Below are 9,923 nucleotides of genomic sequence, written 5' to 3' on the forward strand. Positions count from 1 at the left end.
CCATTATAGGTGTAAGGTGCCCCGTCCATACATTTGCACCATTTCTCCAAGACAGCATTTCCCTTTCGTACAGTCGCTTTGCAGCAGAATCCAGAGTTGGACTGTAGTTTACCATCCTGGGAAGCTCATTTATCTTCATTTGAATTAACACTTCCATGTGGGACTAACTGGGTGGAAGCACAATCATTGCAGGTCTTCAGAAAGTTCTTATTGCCACAGCTACCCAGTACAAGAAACTACCCTAATGTCAGATCTTAAAAGGATGGAGACCTTTGGTTGTATGAGGCAGCGTTACAATATTCCAGCTTCACGTGCTCCCCAGCCTGCCTAATCCATTTCCATCTCTGACTGGCTTTCACCCTCCAGGATCCAAAGGGAACCCAAGGTTCTGCCTATGTCTGTTGACATGAGAAGAATTCAACCTTCTTTGCCCAAGGTTCCTTCTGCCTATTCCTCTGCATTCAGACATCTTCCATCATACCAGTGTTTAGAACCAAAGCATGAAGGACTAGTGCCAGCAGAAATATTATCTCTAGATCCAGGCAGATGAGCCCAGGAGGATGGTCCCAGAGAAACCAGACTGGCCCCAGTAGATATCAGGCAGCCATCCCAATAAACTTTGACTTGTCCTTGGCACTGGGAGCCTGGGTAGGAGGTCCTGGGGCAGCTGTGCCTGTTGTTCCCCAGACTAAGATCTTCCTGCCTAGAGAACTAGCAGCCCTGGGGTACTTATGAGTATGCTACTGGCTTGTTGTTATGAAACAGAAGGTGGCTTTGTAGGGGCCAGCAGGCAAAGTGAGGCAGGCAGGTGGCTTGTGCTGGAGAGCTTTGCCTAACAGTCCAGCTGTGGCCAGAGGCTGGTTATAAATTTGAACTCCTTGAGCCCATCTGCAACTCTGCCTCTGTTCTCTTGCCTTCTGTTTGGTTTCCCTTTAGTTTCCTAGTAAATATTCCTTTTGAAAAATTCCAACCTTGTTTCATTGAACTTGGGGGGAAGGTAATTCTCCATTGTCTTTTCCAGGATAGAGAAGGAAATTAAAGTACCTTGAAAAGATGGAAATGGCAGTGGAAAGGGATATAACCTGGTTAGATCTTTGGAAGAGACCTTGGGGAAAACTGGTTCCAAGAGATGGGGAGAAACCAACTGTCTCCCTCAATCACCTAGCACTGATTCTCAGCCCATTCCTCTTGCTGCCTTTGTCTTCAAGGAGATCTGCCCTGGTTGCGTGTTGCTGCAAAAGCATCTTCCCAGCCAGTGAACCGGGCACATTTTGCAGGCGATGTGATACCTAGGAAGTACACTGGTGCATGACCAGAGGAGGAATAGGGGAGGGGAGGGAAAGGAATGGTTTCTACAGTGTGGATGTTTTCAAAATGCCCAAACAAGCATGACTGTAAATGGAATGATTTTGTCCTTATGGCCATCAGTAGAACTACATTTCATATGAAGAGAAGAGAGGCATACTCTCAAGCCAACAAGACTGACAAAAGATAGATACGGAAAATGTCTTGCTATCTTCATGGCCATCCTGTCCTGGTGGGTGTCCCAATTATCTATTGCTGCATAACAAAGCACTACAAAACTTAGTGGTTTAAATGGCAAGTTATCTCTCACGATTCTGTGGGTTGGCGGTGTTTAGGTGATTGCTCTCTCTTGGAGTCTTACGGTTGCTATCAGATGGCAGCTTGAGGCTGGTATCATCTGAATACGGAACTGGGCAGGATATCCATGATGGACTCTTTGCATATACATCTGGCTCCTCTATTGGGATGACCAGAACAGCTGGAGGCTGATTGGGCGTCTCTCTACACCTAGTCTCGTCACATGGTTAGCTTGTGCTTCCTCACAACATGGAGGTCTCAAGGCAGTCAGACTGCTTTCATAGCGGCTGGCTTCCCCCAGAGCTAACGTTGCAAGAGGTCCCAGTAGATGCTGCAAGGCTCTTCTAAATAACCTCAGAAGTAACAACACAGAGCCATTCCCACCACAGACTGTTGGTCAAAAGCAAGTCACAGGGCCAGCCTAGATTCAAGGGGAAGGGATTACACAAGAATGGAATACCAGAAAGTGTGGCTCATCTCATTGGGGCCACTTTGGAGATAGTGGGGATGGGAGTGGAGGGGGAGGTGTCACTGACTCAGAAGGCTTCCTGGATGGCTGTCACTTTAAAATCACATGCAGTACTTAACATGCACGAGGGTGGAGTGAGGGGGGAATAATAAGGGGCAGAGGAGAAGGGGGAGGGTTATTCATGAACACTTAAATAGAGCCTAAGCTGAAGAAAAGTGAATAGTTATGATCAAAACAGAACTTACAGTGTCACAAGAAGCCCTGGAGGAAAATTGTCATTCTAGTGACTGCTCAAAAGCTTGAGTTGAGTGCTTTTTACCCCCCTTACCTTTACTGCCAAAGTAAAAGTGCAAACAAGACATTCCCATGCTTGGGGACATACTTAGAAATGAAAATTCAAAGTAAGTAAGCAGAGGTGGTTTGTCCCTTTTCTGAAGACTTCGCTTCAGAAAGAATTACTGTAGTTAATTAGATTTTATCAAATCTAGTTTAAGCATAGCTCTGCCAGTTGAGGTCCTGGCATGGCTAGTGTTGCCATGGTGCTTTCTCCAGTCTGCCCTTCCCTCTCTTGCAGCAGTCCTGCCATATGGAATAGTCAGGGTCAGTCCACTGCTCTTCCCTCCACCCTGGCCTCCTCCAAACGCAGCCACCTTGCTAGAACTTTCAAAGCAAAGCTATAGAAAGTGATTTAATGAACTGAGAAAAGGGCATAACCATGGATGCGCACATGGCCAAAAACAGTGTCTGCAGCCTGTATGTGGATTCTGAGAATTCTGCAGGCCATGTGGCTGCCCATGGCCACCCACTTCACTGATGGCCACTGAGGGGTATTGAGAGTGTCCAGCCTGGGAGGGCCTTGGAATGGCCAGAGAGGATGGCCTCGCCTGTTTCTTTACTGTCCTGTTCTAGATCCCTGTGAAGAATCTCTCTCACACATAGGATTCCTGAGCTGCTTGCTGACATGGAGCACAACCAGAGGCTAAGAGTGGCCAGTGAGACCTCTCTGAGGCTTGGGTTTTCTCACCGATGGGGTCTTCTGACTCTTCCCCCTCCAATGCTCTCTCAGGGCCAAAAAGAGGCCATAACCCTTCAATGTCCTTTAACAACCACCTGTGGGCACTTTCCTAACCACAGACCCAGTGACACCTGCCACAAAGGCGCTGCTTGGCACCTTACCTTCTCAGCCAGAGAGAAGTCATAGGCAGTGTTCAGAGAAATCTAGTGTGTCTCTGAGATGCCCGTTCCATATGAGTGGAGCCCTTCCATTGTAGCACAAGCTATTCTACCTTCTCTCCAACTTCATATCAAATAGGCTGACCTTCATGGAAGAAGTGAAATAGTAAAGCTCAGGAAAAGATAATAATCAGAAAAGTTGTCCCAGCAGTTAAGGAAATCCCGGAGAAGACCTGTAGGAGAACTCTGAGAAAAATAGGAAAAAGGAGGGTTGGCTGTTATTCTGGGAGCTGCGGAAGACGAGCCCTGGTCCTCACCGCTAAGCCCAGATGTGAGGTAAAGGAAGCTCTGGTCAGTGCCACGGACCTGCCTCCAGTGTTGATGATGTCAGATATAAAGCTCCCTTTGCTCAGTCTCCCCAGAGAACAGATCGAGGCTCTCCAGTGACTATGGCAGAACCCACTTCTTCCTTCTTCCACTCAAGAGGCTTACATGTCGCTTGCTGCCTAGGCTCCCTGGGCATATGGGCTGCAAAGTTAAACCAGTAGTATGATCACTTCTGTCCCCTCGCTCCCTGGTGTCTTCTCACTGTGTCCAGGAGCTCTGGGCATGGGAAGGACTAAGAATCAAGATTGAAGATGCCCCCCAAGGCCTCAGAGGATCGAGAGCCAGCCCTGAAGTCCCGTAACTGTGGCTAAGTCTCAGTGGCATCAGGGTCCCCCATCTCATCCACAGGCCAGCTGATGATTCTCATGTACCTCCTCCTGGTAGGGAAGAGGAGAACAGGCCAAGGGACCTGGGCCACAGAGGCTGTCCCCTTAACTCATTGCTACTGCCTCTCCAAACTCCATCATAAGGTAGATTTCCCTGGGAAATGGATGAGCATTGCCAGACAGTTTTTTTTTTTTAAGTATATTTATCAATATGAAGATTATTGATAACACCACATCTTATAGTTTACTATGCATGGTATCATTTTTTTATCCATTTTCTTTATTTTTTGAAAATTCAACTTGTAATTCCAAGTGGTAAAGGTAGTTTAAAAGAAAAAACAAGTTAATATCTTCTTGGCTCGATACTAAATTTATTGTAGTTATTATTCCAATAACTATCCATTGCATTAAAGCTATTTCCAAACCAGCATTTGACATAGTAATACTGATGGTTTTTCCTATCAAGTAAACATCATCTCCAAGACACTGACTTTTTCGCAATTTAGATAAAATTCTTTCTGCATGGCAGCAGTATCCAGATTTGAATCTTCAAGTTAAGACAATTTCTCTAATTCCCCAAACTCAAAGCTTTCAGGTAATAATAAAATCATTTCTTCAAATACCTAAAGATATTTGTATCCACGGCCTCGGAGATGAACTTATGGATTATAGAAACTGGTGAATAAGTCTTCCAGAAACAAGTTTTACCTTCATCTCAAAAAAGTAATGATTCTTTAAATATATATTTTTCCTCAAGAAATTTTGTAACTAATTAAAATTTTTTAAGTCTAAAATAGAGTTTTCCAACGATCCTTACCTTAAAAGTGCACTAGAAAGTACAAACAAGATAAGGACTCAATAAAGAAAAGCATTGCCATAAACTGTACCTTTCTTAAAGGCAAACAAATGTGCTGTCCCTGCCTGTGTGTCTACAAACTCAGATGGGAACCCTGCTGAGGGCTCATTGGGCCTGTTGGAGCCAGAAAGGCATACAGACTTTCTTACACAAGCAGCATCGTGTCCCAACATGATGGTCAGTATTTTAAAATTGTGTTTTCTGCATAGAAAGAGCGAATATATGAATGTTTTATTGAGAATAAGACCCAGGCAGTCCTGAGCTAAGTAAGCCCCCCGGAGAGAATAAGGTGTCCTGGCTTACTACATAAAATGAAAGAGGAACACTGAATACTCTTTTCCAAATCAGAACTCCTGGGGGTTGAAAATACTTCAACCAAAGTAAACATTTTTCTCATATATATATATAGATTTTATTTTGTTCTCTGCAAAGTTGTGTCATACTATCTTGAACAACACTAACAGATTTTGCAATAATTGGATTTGTTTGAGGAAAATTAACAAGAGGGCATTTAAACTTTGCCTCCAGGGTGTTTTCCACACTTGAGATCCACAGGAAGCTGCTTGCTTGATCCCTGCCCTGACCAGCGCTGTTAACCCCTGCTGGCCCTTTCACAGCTACTCCCTGGCCTGCTGACCCTCCCCGGAGCATCCACTTAGCAGGGGCTTCTGGGTCAACAGAATGCCACTTTGGCAGCAAGTGCCACTTGGTTTTGATTCTCCCCACTCTGAAAGGTGGTTCTTTTTTTCCCAAAAAATTCAGAGTAAGTGAGAATGAATCCATGTCACCAAACAGAATAAGAACAAGGACAACCACTGTGTGTGCTTGCAGGGGAGTCGGGGGGAAACTCTAGAGCCAGCCCAAATGCCGTATTCTTCATTTTTTTCCCTACGTTTTAAAGTTTATTGATCTTGAACTTTTAGGGGACATAAAGATGGAATTTCAAAAAACATAAACAATGGACTCAAAGGAAATCCAAGGGGGTATATCCGTGACTTGAAAGAGTCCTATAAACCCAGAAAAGTTTAGTAAATTATTCAAACACTTATTCTGTCTGGTAGACCAAATATTGACATTTGGTTGAATGGCTCCATTATGTCAATGTTCCCAGCCCATGTAAAAGTAGCTGTTGGCAGGTGCCTTCTTAAAGGACTGTTCCTATGCGTGAAGCCTCAGTGGGACCTACTATCCTTCAGGGGGGCCCTTTCTGGCTTGGAAGAGCAGACTCAGGAAACCCCAGTGTAGTCTTCAGGTCTTCTGATGCTTCCATATGGAGGGGAAGTCCTTGTGGAGAAAGGCATTTATGTAAATGAAGGAAGGGGACTTCCCTGGTGGTCCAGTGGTTAAGTATCCGCCTTCCAATGCAGGGGACGTGGGTTCAATCCCTGGTCAGCGAACTAAGATCCCACACGCTGTGGGGCAACTAAGCCTGCGCGCTCTGGAGCCCGTGCACCACAACTAGAGGGCCCATGTGCTGCAACTACTGAGCCCATCCGCCACAGAGAGAAGCCCTGTGCGCCGCAACAATAGATCCTGCATGCCACAATGAAGATCCCGCGTGCCGCAACTAGGACCCGATGCAGCCAAATAAATAAATATTTTTTTAAAGCTAAAAACTTTTTAAACTTTTATTCACGAGGGAAGAACTCATGACCTTTGACTCCAGCAGACAAGGTAAAATCACTAGTTTGGAAAAGGCAGATTTCAGGCTTGAAGCTGTAATTATACAGGGGTTAAGGGCTGGGAAGGAAGATTAACTAAAATTTACCCATGACTTGAAACTATTCTAGTGCATGATCGCACTGCTTTAAGTTCTAATCATAAAACATCTGCCTCGTTCTGGTAGACAGAAGCAGTGACAGAGACCAGCTGACCCTAGAAGATGCAGAAGGAACTCAAACCAGTCCAAGTGCTGGTTGGAGACAGCCCTGCCCGTGGTGGGGCTGAGCATCTGCTCTGCCACTGACCAACCCTGGAACCTCCAGCCCTCATCTTCCTGCTGTTCTCCCAGCCCTCAGGGGCTCTGCCCAGACCTTGTCAGTCCCTGGTACAAACAGATCGCACATGCCCGAGGGAGAACAGCGGTGCACCTGTGGTTGTACTCGGCTCCCACTCTTCTGGGCTTCAGAGGACTTCCTGGAAGAAGCAATCCCCAAAGGGCTCAAGCTCACAACAGAAACGTGGCCACAAAGAAGCCTCGAATTTCCTGCCCTGCCCCAGCCTCTCACTGATCTTTACTTCGTGGTGCTTGGTGTCCCCAGGCCACTGTACAGAGGCACACACAAGCACAAATGCAATTACTGTACAGGCGCAGCTCAGAAGAGGCTGGTGTGGGGCTTCATGTCCCTCCTAGGCAGGGGGAAATGACTGAGGAGAGCGGGGCCCGTGCAGAGCTGGGAGACCTGAGTTTGTGCATTTCTTTGCAGCAAGGAGCTCTCTGGGTCTTCCTGTGACCCTCAGTCATGGCAGCTCTCCCCTCTCATTTTATGCAAGATTCTACATCCATAAGGCAAGATTCCGCCTTTCCCTGCAGCCAGGAAAGGTGTCACTAGGGGTGACACCCACCCCTCCAGGGCCATGATATGTAGGTTCAAGAAAGGATCAAGTTAGAGACGACAGCATCACGTGCAGGGTTTGTCAGGGCTGCCATTTCTGCTACTCACATGTAGGGTTTTTAACTGGATTGCCAGCCTGAAGAAGGCTGAGCAAGGAAGACGCAGCAGGACGCAGCGGAGAGTCACAGGCTGGGCTGGGGCCCAAGACCCCGCTCCTGCCTCTGAAGCTGCTCCCAGCTGCTTCTCACGTGAAGAGTGTTGGCCCGTGCATTCTGTGCTCCTTCCACCTCTGGGGTCTGCCTGTCCCTGGGTCTAAGGAACTGATGTGCCTGTCACTGGGAAAGCGATGTAGCCAGGGTGCGGCCCATGCAGTCCCAGACCCCTATTGCCCAGAAACCCAAGTGCAGACTAAGTCTGGAGGACTTTTTTTATGATTTCCAGAGGACATTGTCTCTCTCTCCACCCCTTTCATTTTTTCTGAGTTCCTTTTTCTATGGATTTTCATTTTTAACAAACGATCTTGGAATTTGATTTTGAGAGTTTCCTGAAAAATCTTTTAATGATCAGTGATGTCTCCTGTACATCATAAAACCAGAACTGGCACCCTCGCCGTAGAGGAAATTCCGTTTTGAATTAAATACCAGTACAGACCCTCTCAGTTCACCCCCCCTGAGCTCATCGTAGCCCTGCTGCTTAGCTGGAGGGAGGGAAGAGGGCAGCAGCAAAGAGAGCTCCCTGCAAGAAGCGCTTCTGGATGAAGTAGGTGTGAGATGAAGAAAAGGGGAAAAGACAGTCTGTGCTCCGTGCATAGTCAGGGGCAGGAAAGGGGGAGGGTGTTGAGAGGCTCCTTCCTGGGCTTACTTCCTCAAGTAACAGCCTATAATCCCTTGCCTCAGGCTGTGATAGAAATCTTGATCCTGGAAAGTTCATGGATTTGTCCACAGCTCCAGTGGCTCAGCCCTGTGCTCCTGATAACATCAAGTCAGAGGTGTCTGGGGGCACACATCTTCCTTCTCCAAACTGCGCTAGCACACGCAGGCCAGCGCTGCCCACCCACCAGGCCCATGTGTGCACTGGCTTGGGATGTGGATTTCTAGTGCCCGATGGTCTGCTGACTGCAAGAACGTTTTTGAAAACAAAACCACTGTCCATTCTATCCGTTTAGTCAATCTGGTGGAGAATATCCATTTATTGTGAGGAGGGAGAAAAGCCGGAGGTTTGTGGACACTTTTTGTAGATGCCTCCTCAAATATTTTTTGTAGATTCCCATTCAACTCTAAAAAGGAAAAGGACTGTGACCCTCCCACAGTTGGAAAAGCCTCTGCCCTCTAGTGGCAAAAGGCTCAAACAAATATTTGTGTTGAATATTTGATTCAATGTTTGTGCCTGGAACACTGAACTGGTACCACCCAAGCAGGTGCTCTCTGGGGACAGCAGGTAACCCCTTGGTTTTACTTCTTGGGGCTCTGTTCCCAGAGGGTTAAATGTTCATAGGTCCCAGAGGACTCACTTACTTTCGAACCTGCTCAGCAGAGAGACCAAGAGTAGGGTCACTGGGGAAGACACAGAACCTAGGTGAGACCCAGCTTTCCCACATATGCTGACAGCTCCTGGCCCTGGGGTCCACTCAAGAGGGAGCCTGTGCAGGTGACGTCATCTCCTGGCCAGCATGTCTTCTCCAGCTGCAGCCACTTGTCTTACACCGCCTGAAATCGCTCATCCCATCCCATCAGTGGTGCCCATTAATCAGTCCCCTCCCCCCAGCTCTCCACCCTCCACTCCCAAACCTCCCCAAGGTGAGCGAACATCAGCAAGACTTTAGAAACTTCTGGCAGAAATGAAGTTACCAGGGGCTTCCCTGTTGGCTCAGTGGTTAAGAATCCGCCTGCCAATGCAGGGGGACACAGGTTCAAGCCCGAGTCCGGGAAGATCCCACGTGCCGCGGAGCAACTTAAGCCCATGTGCCACAACTACTGAGCCTGCGCTCTAGAGCCCACGAGCCACAGCTACTGAGCCTGCGCGCCTAGAGCCCGTGCTCCGCAACAAGAGAAGCCACCGCAAGGAGAAGCCTGCACACCGCAGTGAGGAGTAGCCCCTGCTCACCGCAACTAGAGAAAGCCTGCGCACAGCAACGAAGACCCAACGCAGCCAAAACTAAAAATAAATAAATTTATAAAAAAAAAAAAAATGAAGTTACCAGGTGCTGCAGGAACAGAGACTCCGAATAGGCCACTTGAGCCCAACCAGCCACACCTGCCATGTCCAGCGTTTGACTGGTGCCTGTTAGGACCGGACACTGGCCTCCAGGGAGAATCAGTTCATAGGAAACTGCCATGCGGGTTTCAAGAGACAAACCAAAGTGATCACAATGAGAGGTTTTGAGAGTTCCTGGGACTCTGGTGCACATAGTTTTTATGTCAAAGAGCAGAGAGAGGCTGTGACTGTCCACCACGGGATGCCAGGTAGGTAGCTGTCCACCCTGGGGCCAGGCTTCCGGTGACAGGCAGGGAACAGCAGCACTGCCAGCGACCCGAGAGGAATCTGGCTGGAAGGCA

This window comes from Monodon monoceros, unplaced genomic scaffold, assembly GCF_005190385.1.
Source record: "Monodon monoceros isolate NGI ecotype Baffin Bay Population unplaced genomic scaffold, NGI_Narwhal_1 Super_Scaffold_7, whole genome shotgun sequence".
NCBI lineage: Eukaryota > Metazoa > Chordata > Mammalia > Artiodactyla > Monodontidae > Monodon > Monodon monoceros.